General features: G+C 48.9%; 1 protein-coding gene across 2 annotated transcripts in view; it reads left to right on the forward strand.

Moving 5' to 3' along the window:
• TRANK1 (tetratricopeptide repeat and ankyrin repeat containing 1) overlaps positions 1-24,882 on the forward strand; it is a 338,849-nt gene that overhangs the window by 272,021 nt on the left and 41,946 nt on the right. The gene's annotated exons all lie outside the window — the stretch shown is intronic.

Consider the following 24,882-nt stretch of genomic DNA (forward strand, 5'->3'; position numbering starts at 1 on the left):
TTACATCAAAAGTTTGACTACGCCTTTAGGGCAGTCCCAGGAGGTCCCACTTCCTGCTATAGGTCTTCAGTTTTTTTCTGCCTAGTCAAGAGTAAGGCCCTAGTTCCTTGCTGGGAGCTCTGGTCCTGGCATTTTTTCCTTTTGAAACAGAATTTTTTATTTTTTTTTAATTATTTTCTGTTCCTGTGAGAACTACAATCAACTGCCGGACTGGGTGACACACTGGATATCCTAGATCCTTACGGTCTTCCCAGTCTGGCCAGAGAGCGGAATCTGACCTTAGCTCCGCGCTAGGTTGGCTGCGACATGGCCCCACTGGACGGGGGCTGGCCTGCAAATTAAATGCCTCACGAGGACGCATAGCCCTGGTCATGAACTGTGTTGCAGCATGCCTCTTGCCTGCAGCACCCCCCATTCAAAGATGGTGCGGTGGTCTGCCTGGAGTGGTGGAGTGGTGCCCACCCATCTACATGGTGTGATAAGTAGTGTCCCCCCTCTCACTTGGTGGTCTTTTGGGGTGGACGTGGGTCCCTTCCTGAGATGCTCCATCCCCCCAGCCCTCTAAACAGTCACAGTGGGTGTTTCATTTTAGTAAAGTGTAGCAGCCATTATTGTGTGGGCGGGGTACTCTGTCTGCGTGTCTGCATCATGGCAGACGGCTTCACCCCATCTAGGGGGTTATGTCCTATTATGTCCTGTATGGAGGGCGACCCTCTTGCTTTTCTGCGGGGTCTAATAGATGGTGTTTTTGTGTACCTTTGGCCAGTTTCTCCTTGCGGGACTGAGGTCGGCAGCCTCCCCTGCTTGTTATGTTTTCAGGGTAAATTTAATGTAATACGGGTCTGCGTCCATGCACTTTGAGTGCTCTGACAGTGAGGATGAATAGGTGCTGGTGGATGCACTGATTGTATCAGTGCGGGAAACTTTAAATATGGGGGATGCATCCACTGCTGCGTTGAAGGCGCCGGTCCCCTTGGGGCCCACAGATCCTCTAAAGTGCCAAAGGTATTCCCTTTTTCTCTTGCGTCCTCTAACAGTCGCCGCCCCAATGGTATTATCCTTCACTAATGGGTAATGGCGCACTCTGCAGGAGCAGGCTAAGCAGATAATTAATTATCAGGTTAATACAAAAAAACTTTTGTACCTCAGCACGCCACTAGGGGGCCATCCCACAGCCATTGCCAGAACCCAATCTGATATTACTTCAGTTTCAAGCTGCCTAGCATCAGGAGCAGAGCTTTAGGTCTTCTCTGCTGAGACCTTGCAGCCGTTTGGAGCGGCCACCACTTTAGTGGTTTGCAGATTCTAAGCTCTGTATAACACAGCAGCCATGTGAGAATTCTGTTCAGGCTCCCCTGATCGTCTCAGAGATCTCATGGGCGCTGTGCACGGTTTGCTTGCACACTGAGTCATTGTACCCGTTCTTTTTTGGAAAAAGTTTTCGCGGTTTTGACTCAAACCTGTTCACGGAGCCCAGGAAAGAGGGCACGGTGTGTCCGCTTATGGACTGGTAATCCCTGAACCCCTTTGTGCGGGACGTTCAGGATGAGATCCATCCGGTTGATGATGGCCTCGTTGAGGCCTGGGGAATTACTGCATCCATCGCCTTGCAGGATGCGTATCTCCACATCCCTGTTTTCAAGGGTCATCAGAGCTGCTTCCGCTTCGCAGGGGCTGGGGAGCATTTCCAGTTTGTTGCGTTGCCTTTCGGTTTCGCCTCGGCTCCCATGGTTTTCACCAAGGTGTTGGCTCCGGTCTAGCTTTGCTGCGTTTACGGGGCATTGCGATCCTCGGTTGCCTGGACGACCTCTTGTAAGGTCGAACTCATGTGTAACCTTGGCAAAAGCTCTGGCTGTGAAGGTTCAGACACTTCAGGAGTTCGGGTGGGCCGTCAATTTCAGAAGTCGGCACTGACTCCCTCTACTAGTTTCCATTACCTAGATGGTCCTTGGACTTTGCTTAATTTCGGGTCGTCCTTCCGGAGGACAAAAATTCGGGACTTTGCGGAAGGAGATCGAAGCTTTCAGGAATGACGAACTCTCCTCTTTGCGGACCTGCATGCGGGTTCTGGGACGGCTGGTCTCGGCCTTCAAAGCAGTTCCGTTTACTCAATGTCACACCAGGTCTCTGCAAGAGGAGATCCTGGACAGGTGGGACAGGACACCTCAGTCCTTGGAAAGGAGCATTTCCTTGAGTCATCCAGGTCGGATCTCCTGTGGTGGCGCTGGCCGCTGTCCTTGACACAGGGTCGGTCCTTCAGACCTCTATTATGGATGGTTGTCACCACGGATGCCAGCCTGTCGGGCTGGGGAGGAGTTCTGGGCATGTTTTGCGCCCAGGGGACGTGGTCGGTGGGGGAGACTTCGCTACCGATCAACGTCTTGGAGCTCCGAGCGATCAAGCGTTGTCTGTTCCGGTGGTCACCTCAGCTTCAGTGGTGTCCGGTGCGGGTACAGATGGACAATGCCACGGCTGTGGCTTATATCAATCACCAAAGGGGCACATGGAGTACCTGGGCGGCCATGGAAGTGGCAGAGATTCTGTCCTGGGCCGGATCGCAGGTACCTGCGTTCTCGGCCGTTCTCATTCCGGGTGTGGAACTCTGGCAGGCGGACTATCTACTTCGCCAGACTTTGGACCGAGGGGAATGGTCCCTACATCCGGAGGTGGTTCACCTCCTGTGCACCTGGTAGTGGACCCTGGGCATGGATTTGTTCGCGTCCCGTCTCCACTAAGTGGTGGTAAGGTTCGTGGCAAGGACTCGCGATCCTCTGGCAGATGCCGCGGACGCGTTGGTGGTGCCTTGACACTGCTATCGGCTACTGTATGCCTTTCCTACGATTCCACTGTTATCCAGGTTCCTCCGCAGGTTGGCGTCGGAACGGATGTCAGTCATTCTGGTGGCCCCCGGATGGGTCTCGACGGTCCTGGTACGCGGATGTCGTTCAGATGGTCGTCGAACCTCGATGGCGGTTTCCGCTGCGAGACGATCTGTCTCAAGGACCGATCTTCCATTCTGCTTTACAGTTGCTGGCTTTGTCGGCATGGCTGTTAAAAGCCAGGTCCTGAGGGATAGAGGTCCTACTCAGGTGGTCATCCTTACCTTGTAAGGGGCTCGCGAAGCCACTTCAAGGACGTTTTTCTCGCAGCACCTGGAAAGCGTATATCGCTTGGTGCGAAGTGCATGGTTTTTACCCTCGTTTCTTCTCGGTGGCGAAGGTCTTGGCCTTCCTGCAGAAGGGCGTGGATCAGCATCTGGTGCTGACTAAGGCCAAGGGTCCGTTGTCAGCCTTGGCCGTCTTGTTTCTACGACCTTTGGCGTCGCTTTATTTGCGCTTTCTTTGGTCCTCACCTTCATTCAAGAGCTGCGGCATTTGGCTCACCCCAAGGGGAGCTCTCTTGCTTCCAGGGGACCTGAATTTGGTTTTTGTCAGTGTTACAATTAACCTCTTTTCGAGAACATCAGGGGGATGTCTGTCTGTGTTGTCACAGAAAGTTGCCTTTCTGGTGGCCATCACGTCGGCTCGCAGAGTGTCTGTATTGGCGGCCTTGTCCTGCCGCTCTCCTTATCTGGTACTTCATAGAGATAGGGGGGTTCTGCGACCGAGTCAATCTTTTCTTCTCAAGGTGGGCTTCTTCTACCTTAATGTGGATATCCTGTTGCCTTCGCTGTGCGCACGGCCCAAGCTTCCTAAGGAGTTTGCTTTGCTTTCTCTGGCTGTGGTCCGGGCGGTCAAGTAGTCGATTCGGCAGTCTGATTCTCTTTGTTCTTCCTGAGGTACCTCGGAAGGGATTGGCCGCCTCCGCGGCGACCATTTCTAAATGGATCAGACAGACGATTGTTTAGGCCTATTCCATCAAGGGTCAGGTTTCTCCTTTCCCGCTAAAAGGCTCATTCTTCTCGAGCAGTTAGTGCCTCTTGGGTTTTTCGCCAGCAGGCGTCTGTGGCTCAGGTGTGCGAGACGGCCACATGGTCGTCAGTGCACACTTTCCCAGAGTTTTACATACTTGACGTTTTGGCATCTTCGGATTCTTCTTTTGACCGCAAAGTTTTGAGTGCGGCAGTTGTTTGAGGGGACATTGTTTTTGATGTCTTCCTTGTTGGGGTGTTTTTTTAGGTTGGTTCCAGTTTTTTACTGTGGGCTCAGGTTGTTACTAGCCCGGTTATTTCCATTACCTTCCTATCTGGTTGCATTGCTTTCCCACCCCTCATACCTGCACTGCTTTGGGACATCCCATTAGTGAAGGCTAATACCATTGGGGCGGCGACTGTCAGAGGACGTAAGAGAAAATAGAATTTTTGTAAGAACTTACCGTAAAATTATTTTTTCTGAGTCCTCTGACAGTCGCCGCCCCCACCCCTCTGGTTTTTGGACCTGGGGGTTGTTGCCTTCCGGTACTGCTTTCTACGAAACTGAAGTAATATCAGATTGGGCTCTGGTAATTGCTGTGGTACAAAAGTTTTTTTGTATTAACCTGATAATTATCTGCCTAGCCTGCTCCTTCAGAGTGCGCCATTACCTATTAGTGAAGGCTAATACCATCGGGGTGGCGACTGTCAGAGGACTCAGAGAAAATAATTTTACGGTAAGTTCTTACAAAAATTCTATTTTTCCCGCCTACTGTAACAAAATTGTCGTGACTCAGTGAAGTTGTTCTAAACGCATTATGGCGCTGCATAAAAGCTTCGATAGACGGTATATCTTGAGGAGTCTCTTTTGAGTATGTGGGCAGTCCCACCTGTGGTGGACTCTCTGGTCTCCAAGCTAAATAAATCCACCATAATTCTGGTGGAGGAGTCTCCGGTTTTTAAAAGATCCTTTTGACAGGAGAGCTTAGACATGGTCCGCCACATGGTTACTGTGGCCGGTTCGGTCCTTAGGCCGGTGTTCTCAATAGCATTGGTGTCCTAGACTGTCCTTAGTGGGCAAACCTTTGCGGAGCTGGCGGACTATTTGGTCCAGGGGTTGAAGTTCGTCTGTGATGCCTCTCTGGATGCGGCTCCCTTAGTCTGGGCTGTCCGTGACGGCGATGATCCTTCAAGCATGATATGGCTAATATACCGGTCTGCGGACCAGACTTTCCAGAAGGCCTTATGTGATCTTCCCTTTGTGGGGAATCGCCTGTTCGGAGCCTCCCTGGAAAGACCTCCTCCAGAGGTTCCATGAGGACCTTGTCAGGTATGCTGAGAGTGGCTCCTTCCAGACTTGCAGACAAGCCCTTTTCTGCCTGAAGTGATGCCATCACCCATATTTGGGGTGGGGGAGAATGTCTTTGCTTCCTTCTGGACCTGTGGACCTCCCTGATTCAAGACAAGTGGGTCCACGAACTGATTCAGTCCGGCTACAAGATCGAGTTTTCGGTCTTCTCCCCCAGAGAGGTTCTTTCCTTCCAACCTGCATCAATCCCCAGACCGTCTGCGAGGTCTCTTCGGGGCGGTGCAAGACATGCTAGTACAAGGGGTGGTTGTTCCTGTCTCAGAATCAGAATGTTTGTTTCATGGGTTTTAGTCAAACATGTTTGCAGGTCCCAGGAAGGAAAGAGAGGTATGTCCAATCTTGGACCTCAATCTCTTAAACGCTTTGTGCGGGTACAGATATTTTGAACGGAGTCCATTCCTATGGTAGTGGTATCCCTATATCAGGGGGATCTTCTGGATCTTCAAAATTAAGGCTGCTTACCGTCATATTCCGATATATGTCGGTCATTCACGCTTTCACTGTGTAACGCTCCTGCGTTTTTAGTATAGGCTGGATTTGCAGCTGCAAAATCTCCACTCAGTAGTCATGTAGAGATGTGTTGAATACCAGATCCAACTCTCCAGGACTCATCACCGTGGGCCTGTCGGCTTCAACATACAGATATATACACACTCAATGAGATGTTCCTGGAGTGATAGGATGTATATGATAGTATGAAGGTGATGTGCTGAAGGGACAGGTGTGAACAGTGACAAGGATGGTAATCACTTGATAGGTTTGTATAGGAGAGTTCAAGATGGTATTTAGGAATGCAGATAGGTTAGTATCGAGTATGCTAACAGGTGGTGAGGACAGCAGATGACAAATACAGGATAGACTAACCCAGTGCAAGGATAGATAGTAGTAGACAGGAGAGCTAGCAATCTATGCAGCAGTGCAGATGATAGATGGTAGTAGGCTCAAGAGTTAGCAATCTATGTAACAGTGCAGATGATAGGATAGTATGGATAGGTAGTAACATTCCTTAATGTGCATAGGTAGATAGTGCAATAAGGTTATGGAGGGTTCCCCTGCGGGGTACTTATCACTTGTAATGTTAGTAGTTTAGAGAGGTCCAGTAGATAAGGAATGGTAGCGAGATACAGGGATCAGTAGCAAGGTTCCGGTCTGCTCCAGGTAAAGGGAATAGCTGGAGGTTCCGATCGAGAGACAGGCTTGAAAGCATGTGGATAACAAGGCAGGTTGAACGAACAATGTGAGTGAGACCGCCGGCGGTTGAAATAGCCGCTCTGCGGCGCTCAGCAGTGACATCATCGTTCTTAAAGGTATATGCGTACCACCTGAAGAGAAAGGTGGGACGCATTACAGAGAAAGTGGTGATTAAGGGTACCGGAGGTACCAGAGTCTTACAGTACCCCCCCCTTAAGGCCGGCTCCGGAAGGCCTATAGGACAGGTTTCTCTGGGTGTTTCGAGTGAAAGTTCCGTATATGTCTAGGCGCATGAATATCAGAGGTATCTAGCCAGGTGTTGTCTTGGGGTCCATAGTTCTTCCATCTTATGAGATACTGGAGTCTTCCTCTATGGATGCGAGAATCCAAAATTTCCTTGATCTCATACTCTTCTCCGCCTTCAACTTGTATTGGAGGTGGAGGCAAGATGGTAGGCCTTATTCCTTGGTTAGGAACATGGGGCTTCAGTAGCGACACATGGAAGATGGGATGGATCTTGAGATCTGCTGGTAGGGTGAGCTGTACTGCAGCTTTTCCGATAAGTTTTTTAATTGGGAAGGGTCCCAAAAATAAAGGTCCAAGCTTCTTGCTAGGGATTTTTAATCTAAAGTTCTTTGTCGATAGCCAAACAAGGTCCCCAATAGCATACTGAGGAGAAGGTCTTCTACGAAGGTCGTAGTACTTTTTTTGTTGACTGTGAGCGTGTGATATAGTGGTATTGAGTAAACCCAAAGAGTCTTTTATTTGGGTAAGGTAATCCGAGGCTACTGGGTTACTCGATGGCAGGATGCGTGGTGGAAGAAGAGTGGGATGAAACCCATAGTTCAAGTAGAACGGACTTTGCTTCGTAGTACTGTGGGTTGCGTTGTTGTAAGCAAATTCTGCTAGAGGAAGGAGATCCACCCAATCATCCTGCAAGTATGATGTGTAGCAACGTAGATATTGCTCAATGCACTGGTTGACTCTTTCAGTCTGTCCGTTGGTCTGAGGATGGTAGGGAGAAGTGAGCTTTCGCTCAATGCGTAAAATTTGACAAAGTGCTTGCCAAAATTTAGAGATGAATTGTGAACCACGGTCGGACAAAAGAGTTTTTGGAATTCCATGCAACTTAAACACATGTTTCATCAGTAGTTCTGCTGTTTGTTTAGATGAAGGTAGTCTACGGATAGCAATGAAATGTGCCATCTTTGTCAAGTGGTCCACTGACACTAGGATGGTATTAAATCCTTTAGAGGGTGGTAGTTCTACTATGAAATCTAAGGACACAACTTCCCATGAAACCTGGGGTATTGGTAGACTACAAAGCAGTCCAGATGGTTTTGTAGTGTCAATTTTGGACCTTGCACAGATGTCACATGAAGAAACAAATTTTTGTACAGACGTCTTCGTATCAGGCCACCAAAACTGCCTGGTGAGCAAATTAAAGGTTTTCGTTATACCCATATGTCCTGCCATGGGCACGTCATGCGATAACTCCAAGATCTTGGTGCGCATAGTAGGGGATATGTAGAGTTTGTCATTGTAATAGAGGAAGCCTTCTGCATCAGTACTTAGTTGTGGTGGAGGTGAATCCATTCTTATACTGTGCAAAATCTCTTCCTTCAAGGAACGGACAACACCAATAATGCGTTCATAGGGTATTATGGGAATGGAAGGGATTTCGGCGCAGTTATCTTCGGTTAATCGTGATAGCGCATCCGCTTTTTTATTTTTGTCTGCAGGCGTGTAGGGCACTAGGAAATTAAATCTTAAAAAGAATAATGACCATCGTACCTGCCGGTGGGAGAGAGTCTTGTTAGTCTGGAGGTATTGAAGGTTTTTATGATCTGTATATATGAGTATTGGTAACTGGGTACCTTCGAGCAGATGTCGCCAATTCTCCAGTGCCAGTTTTATGGCAAGCAACTCCTTTTCACCCACTGGGTAATTCACCTCTGGGCTGCTTAGTCATTTTGAAAAGAAAGCAACTGGGTGGAGTGATGAAGTGTTTGTTGGTCGTTGGGAGAGAACTGCTCCTACTGCCATATTTGACGCATCTACCTCTAGAATATATTGGAGGGATGGGTCTGGATGGCGTAGTATGGGAGCAGAAGTAAAGCTTGATTTTAACAAGCAGAAAGCTTGATTTGCTTCTTCTGACCATTTGAATGTTTTTTTTATACTTGTCAGTTGTGTGAGAGGTCTCACAATAGCGGAAAAGTTCTTGATGAACTTCCTATAGAAGTTCGAGAATCCAAGGAACCGCTGTAGGGCCTTACGAGTTGTTGGTATAGGCCAGTCTAGAATACAGGATATCTTACTCATATCCATCTTAATTCCAGTTTTGGATATGAAGTATCCTAGAAATAATATTTCTTCTTTATGAAATAGACATTTCTCTATCGCTCATTGACAGACGTAGTCTTCTTGATTCTCAAGAGCTGGGTTATGTTGTCTCCGCAGGAGTAGGACTAGGCAGAATGACAAAACGTTCTGGCTCCACCCTAGGGGGCAGTCCCTGAGGGTATATCCTCCCTCTCTCTGCTACAGGGAATCAGTTTTTTTCTGTCTAGTCAGGAGTAAGGACCTAAGTTCCTTGCTGGGATCTTTTGGTCCTGGCAAGACTTTTTTTTCTTTAAGAAAAAGACATTTTTTAGGTAGTTTTCTCCAGTGTTTTTTTCCTGTGAGATCTTCAAGCAAAAATGCCGGACTGGGCGACACTTGTGGTCACCCCAGCCGGCCTACGAGCGCGTGCAGACCAGGCATTGCGCTTGGTCGGCCGCGACATATTCAAGTAAGTATGCGGGGCCGGGCGACGGGCTGGATGTGAGATCCAGTGGTCACCCCGGTTTCTGCCTAAAAACGCGTGCAGACCAGTGCGCTGAGTCGGCCGCGACGGAGTCCCAGTAAAGGGACTGACTTTGCGAGTTAAAAGCTCGCTTGGACGCCAGGACCAGAGAGTCGAGGCGTCCACAAACCCCCACCTCGGTGGAGAGGGTATTATGAAGAGAGGGTGCCTGTCGGTTCGGTATGGTGAGTAAAACGTTCCCTTTTTTCCTCATTTATGAGGCAGTATATATTATGGGCCCCTCCATATATGGTCAGTATATATCTGACACTTACAAGTCCCCCTTGTAATACAGCATGTGTTTGTGGGAAGTGGACTTGGTTCAAGAGCTAACACTCTACCCAGCAGACTGTAACATTGCAGCAAACATAGGAGGTATAATCCTACCTTATGTGCAGTGTATCCCTGTAGATCCATATGTCACCTCTCAGCAGAGTGCAGGTGGATGTGCTGGGAAGACGATATCGGCGGTCCGCCGCCATTTTGCCGTAGACCGAATGCATGTATGTCCTCAGGTCACGCCGGCCGCCATGTTTTTGGAGTCTTATGTCTCTTCTATGGGGGCGGCCATGTTTTGTGAGCCCAGCTTCCTCGTGGAGGGCTGGGAACGCCGGAAGGCGTACACAGGGGGCGGAGCCACGCCTTCTGCCCGGGAAAAAAGCAAACAGCTCCTTCCAGTCTGTGTAAGACAGACGCTGGCTGCAGTTTGTTGGAAACTGCACTGCATCGGTTGGTGAGCCTTGGGGGTCCCTCTCTCTCTCTTTGGGATCGAGAAGCAGGTACTCTGAGGGGCGCTATTGCGCTAGGGGGAGACACACAAAAAAAAAAAAAAAAAAAAAAGAGTTTTTTTTTTTGTTTATTACTGGCAAAAGTGTCCTGTATTAACATGGACCCTGCCACTCATGTATCTCCTCCGGATCCCCTCGAGGGGTCTGCGGGATCCTCCAGCACCCCATTGACAATTGAATCTTTGTCAGCCATTATGGAAACTTTTGTGTCCCGGGTGGAAGTGGCTTGTCAGGGACAGGGCGCAAGAAAGCGACCCCCGCCTAACCCCTTATTATCTGAAACCTCGGATTCAGACTCTGAGCCTATTTCTGCAGTTGCAGGTACTTCATCTGGTATTGGTGTCTCGGGTCCTGTCTCTTCAGACAGTGAGGAGGATGTTTCGGCATCAGCCATAGCCCGAGAGGAAGCGTTGGTAAACGCACTCGTTGTATCTGTTCAAGAGACTTTAAGGTTACAGGGTATTCCATCAGAAATAGCTGAAACTGAGATCCCTTTTGGGACTAAAAAGCGCATCAAGGTGGCAAAGGTTTTTCCATTGCCCAAATGTTTTGGCAATCCAATCGATGAAGAATGGCGTCTGCCAAAACGCACTTTTAATATTTCCAAACGCATTGACAGGCGTTATCCGTTTGAGGAAACCCTTATTAAGAAATGGACAGAACCACCTGTGGTGGATTCACCAATTGCTAGATTGAATAAAGCCACGGTTATTCCTTTGGAAGACGCTCCGTCTTTTAAAGATCCAGTGGATCGCAAGATAGAAGCTATGTCTCGCACCATGTTTTCCTTGATTGGATCAGCTTTCAGGCCAATAATTGCTATTGGTCTGGTTTCGCAGGCTGTAACTGAATGGACCAAGTGGTTACGCCGGGACTTAGAAGAAGTCCCTCAGGCGGTATCAGATTTGTTGGAACAAATGATACAGGGGTTACAGTTTGTATGTGATGCGGCGTTAGACGCCACTCCATTAATGGCGCGAGCATCAGTCTCAGCAGTGGTTCTCAGGCGTACACTGTGGCTAAAAGGTTGGATAGCCGACCAAGGTTCCAAAAAAGCATTGGCTAATATCCCCTTTTCAGGAGAACGTCTATTTGGAGCCAACTTAGATGAGATCATTAAGGATCTCACCGGTGGGAAAAGCACCTTTTTACCGCAAAATTTTAAAGGTAGAGGAACTCGTCAAAGACGAGGGCCTTCTTTTTCTGCTCACAAGAGGTTTTTTCGTCCAGCGGGTGAAAAAACTAAGTCCTCCAAGGTTCCTACAGGAGGCGTCAGGGGTCGTTGGTCGGGCAAGCAAAAGCCCGCCCCTTCCAGACCTGAAGATAAACCATCCAAAGCCTGAAGGTGCGCCCCCACCCATAACTGGGGTGGGGGGACGTCTTCGCCGGTTCCCGGATCCATGGCTTTCCAGAATCCCGGACAAATGGGTTTGCGAAGTCATAAAGTCAGGGTACAAGATCGAGTTTCGATCTCTCCCACCGGCGCGATTCTTCCCTTCCAATATCCGACTATCTCCGGATCGTCTAGAAGATCTGCGGAGAGCAGTCACAGATCTACTACAACAAGGAGTGGTAGTCCACGTTCCTTGGACAGAACGGTTTCAAGGGTTTTATTCAAACCTGTTTACAATACCCAGGAAAGAGGGCGAAGTGCGTCCAATTCTGGACTTAAGAGCACTCAATTCTTTCGTCAACATAAGAAGATTCAGAATGGAGTCCATTCGCACGGTAGCAGCCTTCCTGCATCCAGGGGATGTCCTAGCGTCCATAGACATCAAGGACGCCTATCTTCACATTCCCATTTTCGCAGGACATCAGCGTTTTCTACGCTTTTCCGTAGAGGAGAACCACTATCAGTTTGTGGCGTTACCTTTCGGTCTCGCCACGGCTCCGCGGGTCTTCACAAAAGTGTTGGCCCCAATGTGGGCACTTCTGCGCCAAAGAGGTATATCGATTCTAGGTTACCTAGACGATCTTCTGCTTCATGCAGAGTCTCCTCAGACCTTGCTACAAAACATAGAAATTACTATGATTTCTTTACAGGAATTCGGGTGGCTGGTGAACCAGCAAAAGTCTTTTCTGGTTCCCACCCAGAGGCTCGAATATCTGGGTCTAATTCTAGACACAGTCAGGACAAGAGTGTTTCTTCCGGTAGGGAAACTTCGAAAGATTCAATCAGCAGTCCAGTTGTTACTGTCCAACAACTGGTCTTCCCTTCGGACTTGCATGAGGGTTCTGGGGTTGATGGTGGCTTCCTTCGAAGCAGTCCCATTTGCCCAGTCCCATACCCGAATTCTTCAGCAAGAGATTCTCCTCAGATGGAATCGGAATCCGGAATCCCTGGACAATCAGATACGATTGAGCAAACAGACCAGAGAGTCTCTGGTTTGGTGGCTTCGGTCTCCAATGCTCAGCCAGGGAAAGTCATTTCTGCCAATATATTGGACGATAGTGACCACGGATGCCAGTCTATCCGGATGGGGAGGAATTCTCGGTCAATTATCTGCCCAGGGACTTTGGTCCCCGGAAGAATCCAGATTACCGATAAATGTATTGGAACTGAGAGCGATCAGACTTTGTCTGATTCACTGGACCGAGCAGCTCCAGGGCAGCCCGGTTCGGATCCAGTCGGACAATGCCACGGCCGTGGCTTATGTCAATCACCAGGGGGGCACCAAGAGTGTCCGAGCGGCCAAGGAAGTGGCTTGCATTCTTCGCTGGGCGGAACGATTTGTTCCAGCAATCTCTGCGGTGTTCATTCCGGGGGTGGAGAATTGGCAGGCAGATTATCTCAGCCGTCAGACCCTGGATCAGGGGGAATGGTCCCTCCATCCAGACGTTTTCCACCAATTGTGCCTACGGTGGGGCACCCCGGATGTGGATCTGTTGGCATCACGATTCAATAGGAAAGTTCAGAGATTCGTGGCTCGCTCCCGCGATCCTCTAGCAGAAACCGCAGACGCACTGATCGCCCCGTGGGGGCAATACCAGCTAATATATGCCTTCCCTCCTCTCGCGTTACTGCCAAGACTTCTTCGCAGGGTAGAGGAGGAAGGAATCCCAGTAATCCTGGTAGCTCCGGACTGGCCTCGTCGAGCTTGGTACGCCGACATGGTCAGACTGGTGGCGGACGTCCCGTGGAGACTTCCTCTCAGAGAGGATCTACTGTCCCAGGGACCGATCTTCCATCCTGCTTTACGATCGCTGGCTTTAACGGCCTGGCTATTGAGACCCAGGTGCTGAAGGACAAAGGTTTGTCAGCTTCAGTTATTCCTACTCTAGTTGAAGCAAGGAAAGCGACTTCCAGAAAGATTTATCATCGCACATGGAAGTCCTACATTGCATGGTGTGAACCTTTGGGGTTCCGTCCTCGGTCTTATTCGATTAAGTCGAATATTGGCTTTTCTGCAACAAGGGGTTGAGCAGAAACTGGCCTTGAGTACTATCAAGGGTCAGGTCTCAGCATTAGCCATCTTCTTTCAGAAGCCTTTGGCTACTCATTCCTTGGTGCGGAATTTCATCCAGGGGGTGCGACATCTGGCTCCGCCAGTGCACGCGCCGTTACCCCCCTGGGATCTTAATTTAGTGTTGTCGGTTCTTCAGAAACCTCCCTTTGAAGATATTAGGGAGATTCCTCTACCCACGTTGTCCCAGAAGGTGGCCTTCTTGGCGGCTATTACTTCTGCACGCAGGGTGTCAGAACTGGCCGCATTATCTTGTCGTTCACCATATCTGGTGGTTCATAGAGATAAGGTGGTTCTTCGTCCGAATCCATCCTTCCTACCAAAAGTAGTTTCAGAATTTCATCTGAATGAAGAAATTGTATTACCTTCCCTGTGTCCTAAGCCCAGTCATCCTCGGGAATTTGCTTTGCACTCCTTGGATGTGGTCCGGGCGATCAGGGTATACTTGAAAACGACAGACTCGTTTCGCAAGACGGATTCACTTTTTGTGATCCCAGATGGACCCAAAAAGGGGTTGCCTGCATCTGCCGCGACCATTTCCAGATGGATCAGACAGACGGTAGTACAGGCTTATTTTATTAAGGGTCGGGAGCCCCCGTTCCCTGTTAAGGCGCACTCCACTCGGGCACTTAGTGCGTCATGGGCCTTTCGCAATCAGGCGTCAGTGGTCCAGGTGTGCAAGGCGGCTACCTGGTCGTCGGTGCATACCTTCTCTAAACATTATAAAATTGATGTAATGGCATCGTCTGATGCCTCATTTGGCCGCAAGGTTTTGCAGGCCGCAATTTGAGGAGACCAGTGGTCTACCTCGAGGGTTTTTTTCCGTTGGAAAATTTTTTCTTTTAGTCTCATTCTTTGTTTATAATGAGCCTTTAAAACTTCTAGTTTGGCACCGGTTGGGCCTACTAGATTGGATTTGATTTTGTCAATCCCACCCCTCATTTGTGGCACTGCTTCTGGATGTCCCAGCTCTTGAGAATCAAGAAGACTACGTCTGTCAATGAGCGATAGAGAAAAATGGATTTTTGTAAGAACTTACCGTAAAATCCTTTTCTCTTAAGCTCATTGACAGACGTAGTACCCGCCCCTCTATCATTGAGTTGGGTTGGGTTAAATTCTCTGTACTGCTTTAAACAGAACTGATTCCCTGTAGCAGAGAGAGGGAGGATATACCCTCAGGGACTGCCCCCTAGGGTGGAGCCAGAACGTTTTGTCATTCTGCCTAGTCCTACTCCTGCGGAGACAACATAACCCAGCTCTTGAGAATCAAGAAGACTACGTCTGTCAATGAGCTTAAGAGAAAAGGATTTTACGGTAAGTTCTTACAAAAATCCATTTTTTTTTAATTTCACATATAGTCTGTGTGAGAGCAGTCTGGACAACACAAGTCTTACATGTTTTATGTGTTCAGGCATAGATCGAGAAAAAATAAGTATATCGTCTAGGTATACTACAACACAGACATCAAGTAAGTCTCTAAAGATGTCGTTTATGAATCTTTGGAAAGCTGCGGGAGCATTACATAGCCCGAATGGCATCACAAGGTATTCGAATAGTCCGTATCTGGTTCTGAATGCTGTTTTCCACTCATCCCCGTCACGGATTCGGATTAGGTTGTATGCCCCTTTCAGGTCTAATTTGGTGAAATAAGTAGCCCCACGCACCTGTTCAATAAGTTCAGGGATGAGCGGCAAAGGATAGCGATCCTTTATCGTAATCGTGTTTAATTGCCTATAATCGATAATAGGCCTGAGACTGGAATCTTTATTGCGGACAAAGAAAAGTCCTGCAGCAGTGGAAGAAGTAGAGGGTCTAATGAACCCTTTTGTCAAATTCTCATCCAAGTATTCCTTGAGATGAGAAAGTTCATCCTGTGAAAGGGGATAAACATGACCGAAAGGCAATTTGCTGTTAGGGAGTAGATCGATAGTGCAATCGTAATCCCTATGGGGAGGCAACACTTGAGCATTTTTCTCAAGGAACACTTCGGACAGATCCTGATAGCATAGTGGTGCAATTTCATCTGACACCACAGACAGAATCTTCCCATAAGATGGGAGGTTACACGTATTCTCACAATAGTGAGAAGGGAAAACCAAAGTCCGTTTTTTCCAATCTATGATTGGTTGGTGTGTGTGTAACCAGGGAAGTCCCAAAATAATAGGAAAATGGGGTGAGGATAGTATGTCAAAGGTGATGGTCACCACATGTGATTCGTTGGTAGTGGCAAGGAGTGCCTGTGTCTGGTTGGTGATTGGACCAGAAGACAGTGGAATACCATTAATGAAACTAACAGAAACAGGCTTAGATTTTGAAATAATAGGTATTTTTTTTAAGGTAACAAAGCGTGTATCAATATAGTTTCCACAAGATCCAGTGTCGACCATATCCTTGGTGGTGATCCTAGTTTGGTCCCACTGTAATATTAAATGAACAAAAAGATAGGGGTTAGAAAAGGAAGTCGTTAATCCTCCCAGCAAGACATGTGAACACTCACCCTCTTTTTTGCGGACAAGGGGACAGGTGCTTATCAAATGATCCGAGGATGCGCAGTACATGCAGAGATTTCTGGATGTTCTTCTAGCTCGTTCAGTAGTCGTTAAAGGTGGGCGTATGGTTCCTACATCCATGGGAGTAGGGTCAACGGCCGAAATCTGAGGAGGACTAGACAATGGCATTCCTATCTTTTCAGCCCTTCTTTCTCGCAGTCGTCTGTCGATGTTGATACTAAGTTGTATCAAGGCCTCCAAGGTGCCAGGTAAATCCGCTCGGGCGAGCTCGTCTTTAACAGCTTCCGATAACCCGAGTCTGAATTGAGTTCGCAAAGATGTGTCATTCCACCCTGAATCAAGGGTCCATCTTTTGAACTCAGATACAAAGTCTTCTACAGGTCTCCTTCCTTGTTTTAAGGCCCTCAACTGAATATCAGCAGTACTCTGCCTATTGGGGTCATCGTATAAACTAGCGAGTTCCACTAGGAATAAGGAATAGGTGTTGAGAATCTGATCATTATTCTCAAAGAGAGAGTCTGCCCAGGCCCGTGGATCACCCGTCAAGTATGAAATAACGGTACAGACTTTTATTTGATCAGTGGGGTATGTACGAGGTTTTAACAAAAAAAGCAATTGACATGCGTTTTTGAATTCACAAAATTTTTTCCGATCACCTGTAAACACTAGAGGAGGGTTTATTTTAGGTTCAGGAGGCTTAACAGCAGTAAGCCGTGAGAGCTGGGTTACCTGCTGTGTCAGAGTCTGATTCTTTTCTTGTACGCCAGTCAGAGCAAGTATTAACGCTTTTACTTGTTGTGTTAATTGTCACTTGAGTGGGTAATTCTGCTGAATCCATTTTTAAGGTTCGTTCAATCTGTAACGCTCCTGAGTTTTTAGTATAGGCTGGATTTGCAGCTGCAAAATCTCCACTCAGTAGTCATATAGAGATGTGTTGAATACCAGATCCAACTCTCCAGGACTCATCACCGTGGGCCTGTCAGCTTCAACATACAGATATATACACACTCAATGAGATGTTCCTGGAGTGATAGGATGTATATGATAGTATGAAGGTGATGTGCTGAAGGGACAGGTGTGAACAGTGACAAGGATGGTAATCACTTGATAGGTTTGTATAGGAGAGTTCAAGATGGTATTTAGGAATGCAGATAGGTTAGTATCGAGTATGCTAACAGGTGGTGAGGACAGCAGATGACAAATACAGGATAGACTAACCCAGTGCAAGGATAGATAGTAGTAGACAGGAGAGCTAGCAATCTATGCAGCAGTGCAGATGATAGATGGTAGTAGGCTCAAGAGCTAGCAATCTATGTAACAGTGCAGATGATAGGATAGTATGGATAGGTAGTAACAGTCCTTAATGTGCATAGGTAGATAGTGCAATAAGGTTATGGAGGGTTCCCCTGCGGGGTACTTATCACTTGTAATGTTAGTAGTTTAGAGAGGTCCAGTAGATAAGGAATGATCCGGTAGCGAGATACAGGGATCAGTAGCGAGGTTCCGGTCTGCTCCAGGTAAAGGGAATAGCTGGAGGTTCCGATCGAGAGACAGGCTTGAAAGCATGTGGATAACAAGGCAGGTTGAACGAACAATGTGAGTGAGACCGCCGGCGGTTGAAATAGCCGCTCTGCGGCGCTCAGCAGTGACATCATCGTTCTTAAAGTTATATGCGTACCACCTGAAGAGAAAGGTGGGACGCATTACAGAGAAAGTGGTGATTAAGGGTACCGGAGGTACCAGAATCTTACACACTGCTTGCCATGGTCAAGGACCATTATAAAGAGGTCTCATCTCAGACCTTCGGGTTTTCACAAGTGTTGGCATTATTGCACCAGCGGGGGATTGCAGTACTGGAGTATCTGGATGCTCTTCTTCTGCAAGCAGAGTCTCCGACTGCCCTTATGGACAACCGGGAGATACTGTGTGGACTCTGCAGGAGTTTGGTTGGAAATTTAATTTCCAGGTATTGGCTCTGGTTCCATCCACCTAGTTGGACTATCTGGGTCTGTTCTTGTCTCTGCCTCAGCCAGGGTGTTCCTCCCATGGGATGAGTCCCAAAATCTGTCCACGGGAGACCTATGCAAAGAGAGATTCTTGCCATGTGAGCAGGGCCGCTGATAGGGCAGTACATCCAGCCCCGTTGTACCGGGCCCAGTCCTATCAGCAACACTGTGGGGCCTGGGCAGCATTTCAGTTTATTGCTGCATTAAATAAAAAACCTGGGCTTGCTAAACTTCTACCCCGCTCCTATGTGTTTATGAAGCAGGGTTTTACCATTTTCCTGGGCTCCATCAGGTCAATAGAGGGGCCCAGGTGCGCACAGAGAAAGGACTATTTCTTAATTTTCGGGGCGCATGTACACCATGCTGCCCTGCTACTCAATTAGTCCCGGCCGGCGGAGTGATACTAGGATTCACCACCCAGCGCCTGCCTCCAGTTCTCACTTGCTGAGATGTGAGGAGGCTGTCAGGGAGCATCTGAAGATCGTGGCTGCCCTGGACACAGTGAGTGAATAATAGAGAACAGAATCCTCACTGTGTCCTATTGTGTATCTTCTAGCACAGCAGGTTATCTTTAGCATTACAACAATCATCACAGGCAGCACAGTAAGCTGGTGCTCTAACATGGCTCTGTGTCACATGGTTGCTGAGGGTGCTGACTTTGTTATGGCTGTGCTGGGTTGCCCTCTGTAACACTCAGTACAGCCAGAAGTTAACACAGTCAGCAAGCAGCCATGTGACATAGAGCCATAATAGAGAACAAGCTTACTGTGCTGCATGTGATGATTTTTGTAATGCTAATGGTCATAAGACAGTGAGATGCTTCATTACATTTCAGTTGGGGGAGCAGTAAATGTGCAGTAGTGCTGCATTTTTACCACCCCAAAACCAATCTCCTTTTAACTATAGAATAGAGTCTCTATTTTGTGCCACATCCTAGTAATCGATATACAAAAATTAGCAGAACCCCAGTTCTGCCTGAAATGGCGGACTTTACTAGCAATATTATGAGACCAATATAGTAGAAAATATAGCCTTTATTTACAAAATTTAAAAAGATAAAAATAGTATGTGATTATTGGGACATGCAATGATATTCAGAGCACGTATTATATAGTCCTACACCACAAAAGACACAATATAAAAACATCATACAACAGGACATGGATATACTGGAACGAATGGAACCCTCTCCTGGTGGGGAGGTAAAGGTGATCCTATATCCCCACAAAAACACCATAGGGGTGACCCAGTTCCAGTAGTAGAAAGATCATTCAGCCAGAACCTTCTTGGTTCCAGTTTATCCATGTTCTGTTGTATGCTGTTTTTATATTGTCTTTTGTGATGTTTGACTATATATACACGTGCTCTGAATATCATTGTATTTCCCAAATATCATACTATTTTTGGCTTTTTACATTTTGTAAATAAATGCTACATTTTTTACTATTTTGCCCTCATAACATTGCCAGTAAAGTTCGCCTATTCAGGCAGAACTGGGGTTCTGCTAATTTTTGTATATCAATCCCCTTTAATCACTTCCTGTCCAGAGACGTATCAGTGATATTTGGGTGATCACTGCAGCAATGATGGAGAGCATTTTTTAGCCCCAGCAATTCTGCACAAAGTAAATGTAATCCTAGTGGCTAAGAAGCCCCTGGATTACTTTTACTGCCTTTTAAGATGCCACTAGTAGCATTCGGTTCCTGGGAAACAGTGCGAGGGATGGATGTCTTTCCGCCCACTGTGTGTTGTCAGATACCCGAAGCGACTAGGATTTTGCTTCCGGTTACGGTCTGATGTAAACAAACCATTACCGGCTTGAATAAGCATCTGATGAAACCCATCTTGGTTTAATCAGATGCTTTGGAGGCCAGAGGACAGATATGGGGGTCTAAAAGACCCCACATCTCTCAAAAAAGAGGACCTGTTATGTCCCATGCTATCACAATGGATGATTTTTATTCCTTGTAAAAGCAAAAAATTAAAGCTACAGAGTGAATTTTTTTTACATTTTTAATAAAATACAATTAACCACTTTTAAGACCAAGCCTATTTTTGACACTTGGTGTTTACAAGCTAAAATTATTTTTTCTCTTACGTCCTTCGACAGTCGCCGCCTCTTCATATTCGTCACTAATGGGTTATTGACCTTTGCTCCGTAGGAGTAGCTAGGCAACAGAATATATTAATATCAAAGCTTTTAGCATATCCCACCCCCAGGGGGTGGTCCCCTCAGTCCATACCTCCCTGCTTCCTGCATTTCCAACTCAGTTTCTAATGCCTAGCTCAGGAGTAGGTTGGGCTGTTCCTGTGCTGGGGCTCTTAGTCTCAGCTTCTTTTCTCTTTTTGATTTTATTTGAAGTTTTTTCTCTTTCTTTTACTTAGCTGTTTATTTTCAGCGTTAGTTTAGTTTCTTCTGATGAAGATGATCGTGCGGAGCTGGGTCTCAGTCTGGCCACCCTGGATCCCAGGGCTCAGGGCCAGGGGCTTCCCAGCCTGCCATCGAGCATTCAGCTTAGGTTTTGCCCTGGCACATTGAACGACCCATCCCTGTTCGCTGCAGGGATGCTATCGGTGAGGTGGCTACCTCACTGGACGCCATTGCGGTTTCACACCGCAGTTCCGCTGCGTCATGCTTGCGACACTCCCTGTCCTCAGTGCAGCGGTTTGGTCGCTGGAGCAGGCTCTCCAAGCCATCCGGACTGGTAAGTGTAACTCTATGTGGGGACCTGTCTATTTGGGTGTCAGTCTGGGACTGTGTGACCCTGCATGTCTGTGTGGCTGCTGTGCTCCCTGTCAGTTCCTGTGTGGACTTGCTGCCTGTGTGTGGGCTGTGAAGGGGGGGGCTCTCCCGCTCTTCTGGGTGTCATAGTGAAGCAGTCGGATTTTAGGCATGCTGTGCGGTGATCGCTGCGATGATCCGCCATTTTTTTGAGGCAAAAATCATGGTGGCAGGTCCTGTGAGGTAATGTACGGCGTTTTTGGCGCCAAACGCCGTCATTTTGAGCGGCGATCGATCAGGCCACATGTCGGCGCCATGTTCTATTTGCCCAAGGATTCCTCAGCCGAGCGGCCATGTTTGTGTAGCCTTGCATAGGCTTCATAGGGGCGGTCAGTCTTGCATCACTTCCTTTTGCTCTGGGACAGTGATCGGTGCAGCAGCCTGTGTGATCTCTCCAGGTTTTTATATTTCCTTTTTTCCTGTATTCCTTGCCCAGTTTCTTGTCCCTGTGGGGGTCGGTGTATTCAGTGGGTGCGGTGGGCTACGCTCGCCGTGACCTTAAAGGGGCAGTACCCCTTTATTACTTATTTTGCTGGGGCATGGATTCTCAGGATTGCAAGTTTCCTCCCACCTTGGTGGGGGGGCCAAAGGGCTGCTGCTTCCCCCGAGGGGGCTTATCTGGCCACTATTGTGGCAAACTTAGCTGCTCAAGTGCAGATGCTGGTGGCTGATCGATCCACAAAACGGCCCGGGGTGTCTATTTCCTCTGATTCAGAAGGCGATGGGGCTGCTATGGCTGGAGTGCCCTTCTCAGGGTCTCACTCATCCCTAGACCTTGTGGGGTCTGACGGGGAGGCTGAGGTGGAATGGGTTGATAATTCTCCCCCTGGCTCGTCTGAAGAGCTTGCACTCATGGATGAGTTGGTTGCTTCTATCAAACAAACGCTGCATTTGCAGGATGAACCATGTCCTCCTGCTTTGATGTCCTCTTATGGGACGCAAAGGAAACGCAAAACATCGCAGGTTTTTCCTTGCTCTACGGAATTTGCGTGCGGTTGATGAGCAATGGCGCAATTTAAAGAAGCCTTTTGCTGTGCCGAGTAGGTTCAAGCTGCTTTATCCCTTTACACCAGCTACTGATGAGCGTTGGTGTGTGCCGCCTCAGGTGGATCACGCGGTGGCGATTTTGAATAAATCAACTGCGATCCCTGCTGAGGATACCCCGGTGTTCCGGGACCCGACGGACAGGAGGTTGGAATCTCTGGCCTGTCATGCTTATACGGTTGCTGGCTCTATGCTGAAGCCTATTTTTGCTTCCATTATGGCTGCCCAGGCTATTGCGGATTGGACGCAGGTGCTCAGGCGCACTCTGGTGGCTGACTCTGCCTCGCCGACAACTTTGGCTATGGTGGATCAGATTCATCAGGGTGTCATGTATTTGTGTGATGCGGACTTGGATTTAGTCCCTTTTGGCTGCGCGTCTTTCTAGTGTGGCGGTCTTGAACCGTCGCCTGATATGGCTGAAATGTTGGTCTGTTGACCAATCTTCCCGCAAGACTTTAGCTAATTTGCCCTACGCGGGATCTCACCTTTTTGGCGAATCTTTGGATACCCTGATAAAGGGTATTTCTGGGGGTAAGAGCACTCTCTTGCCCCAATCTCACAAGAATAAGTTTGTTCGTGATAAGAAGAATGCCTCGTTTAGGCCTTCTCAGGGGTCCTTTCGTGCCTTTCGGTCGCACTATAAGGGCAAGCCCTTCAAAGGCCAAGGCTCCCAGAAGAAGCCGTGGACGGGTAAGCAGAAGTCCGGCCAGTCCGGATCCGCTGCCCATAACAATGCGGCCTGAAGGGGCACCCTCACCCGTTTCTGGGGTGGGGGAACGTTTGCTCGGTTTTCTTCGACCCTGGCTGGACCGCGTTCGGGACAGGTGGGTTCAGGAAATCGTTCGATCTGGATACAAGATCGAGTTTCTCTCTCGGCCGGAGGGCAGATTTTTCCCCTCAAACCTTCAGCTGACTCCGGAGCGCTTGCAGGATCTGCACCTGGCGGTGCGGGACCTGCGGGCCCAGAGAGTGGTGGTTCCGGTGCCTCATCGGGACAGATTTCGGGGGTTCTGTTCCAATCTGTTCACTGTGCCCAGAAAGGAGGGCAAAGTTCGTCCGATTCTGGACTCTGAACCGTTTTGTGCGGGTTCGCAAGTTCCGCATGGAATCCCTGCGATCAGTGGTGGCTGTCCTGGTTCCGGGGGAATTCATGGCCTCCATCGACTTGAAGGATGCATACCTTCACATCCCCATTTTCGAGGGTCACCAGAGGTACTTTCGATTTGCCATTGCGGAGGATCATTATCAATTCGTGGCGTTGCCCTTTGGTCTCGCTTCGGCTCCGCGGGTTTTCACCAAGGTGCTTGCGCCGGTTCTGGCCTTATTGAGGGCCCAGGGCATTTCTGTCCAGGGGTATCTGGACGATATCCTGATTCGGTCCACGACCAGTCAGGGCCTGGTGAACGACCTGTCCATCACGATGCAGACTCTGCAGGAATTCGGCTGGACGATAAATTTTCCAAAGTCAACGTTGTGTCCATCGGTTCGTCTTCCCTACCTGGGGATGATTCTGGACTCTGTTCAAGCGAAGGTCTTCCTGCCGGAAGACAAGCTTCGGACACTTCAGTGCGAAGTCAGGTCCCTCAGGGACAATCAGTGCTCGTCCCTCCGGACGTGTATGAGGTGTCTGGGATTGATGGTTTCGGCCTTCGAGGCGATTCCCTTCACTCAGTTTCACACACGGGAGCTTCAGGCGGAGGTCCTGGCCAAGTGGGACGGGCGTCCGCAATCTCTGGATCTGCGGCTGTCGTTGAGCCATCTCACCCGAAGTGGTCTTTTGTGGTGGCTCCAGTCCCCGGCGGTGTCGGGGGGGCAAGTCCTTTCGTCCTTTGTCGTGGACGGTGATCACCAAGGATGCCAGCCTGTCGGGCTGGGGTGGTGTTCTGGGCGTTCTGTCCGCCCAGGGAACTTGGTCGGAGGAGGAATCCTCCCTTCCGATCAACATTCTGGAATTGCGAGCGATAACTCTGTCTTCTGCGTTGGACGGACAGGCTTCAGGGCCGTCCAGTTCAGGTACAGACGGACAATGCCACAGCGGTGGCCTACATCAACCACCAAGGGGGCACCAGGAGTGCCCGGGCGGCTCGGGAAGTAGCCGACATTCTGTCTTGGGCCGAGACGCACGTCCCGGCGATATCTGCAGTTCACATTCCGGGGGTGGAGAACTGGCTGGCGGATTATCTGAGCCGCCAGACCCTGGACCAGGGAGAATGGTCCCTTCACCCGGATGTCTTCCAGATGTTGTGCGCAAAGTGGGGGTCCCCAGATGTGGACCTGTTCGCGTCTTGTCTAAACAACAAGGTGGAAAGGTTCGTGGCAAGGACGCGCGATCCTCGGGCAGACGCCTCAGACGCGTTCGTGGCACCCTGGCATCAGTATCGCCTGATGTATGCCTTTCCACTGATTCAGCTGCTGTCCAGGCTCCTTCGCAGGTTGGCCTCGGAACCGCACACGGTGATTCTGGTGGCACCGGACTGGCCTCGCCGGTCTTGGTACGCAGACCTCGTGAATCTGGCGGTCGACACTCCGTGGCGTCTGCCACTTCGAGAAGATCTCCTGTCTCAAGGACCGATATTCCATCCTGCTTTACAGTCGCTGGCTTTAACGGCCTGGCTGTTGAAAGCCAGGTCCTGAAGGATAGGGGTCTTTCCCCTGAGGTCATTCCCACTTTGATCAAGGCTAGGAAGGCTTCTTCAGGGAAGATTTACTACCGTACTTGGAAGGCTTACTTTGCCTGGTGTGAGTCCAGGGGGTATTCTCCTCGCTCGTACTCGGTGTCGAGAGTGTTGGCTTTCCTTCAAACGGGCGTGGACCAGCGTTTGGCGTTGGCCACGATTAAGGGTCAGATTTCTGCGCTGGCCGTTCTCTTTCAACGCCCTGTGGCGTCTAACTCTTTGGTTGGCACCTTTGTTCAAGGGGTGCGACATTTGGTCCCTCCTAGGAGGGAGCCTTTGCCTCCATGGGATTTGAACCTTGTTCTGTCCGTGTTGCAACATGCTCCGTTTGAAAATATCAGGGAGATCTCGTTGT

This window comes from Pelophylax lessonae (assembly GCF_965119305.1).
Source record: "Pelophylax lessonae genome assembly, chromosome: 5".
NCBI classification, from domain to species: Eukaryota; Metazoa; Chordata; class Amphibia; order Anura; family Ranidae; genus Pelophylax; species Pelophylax lessonae.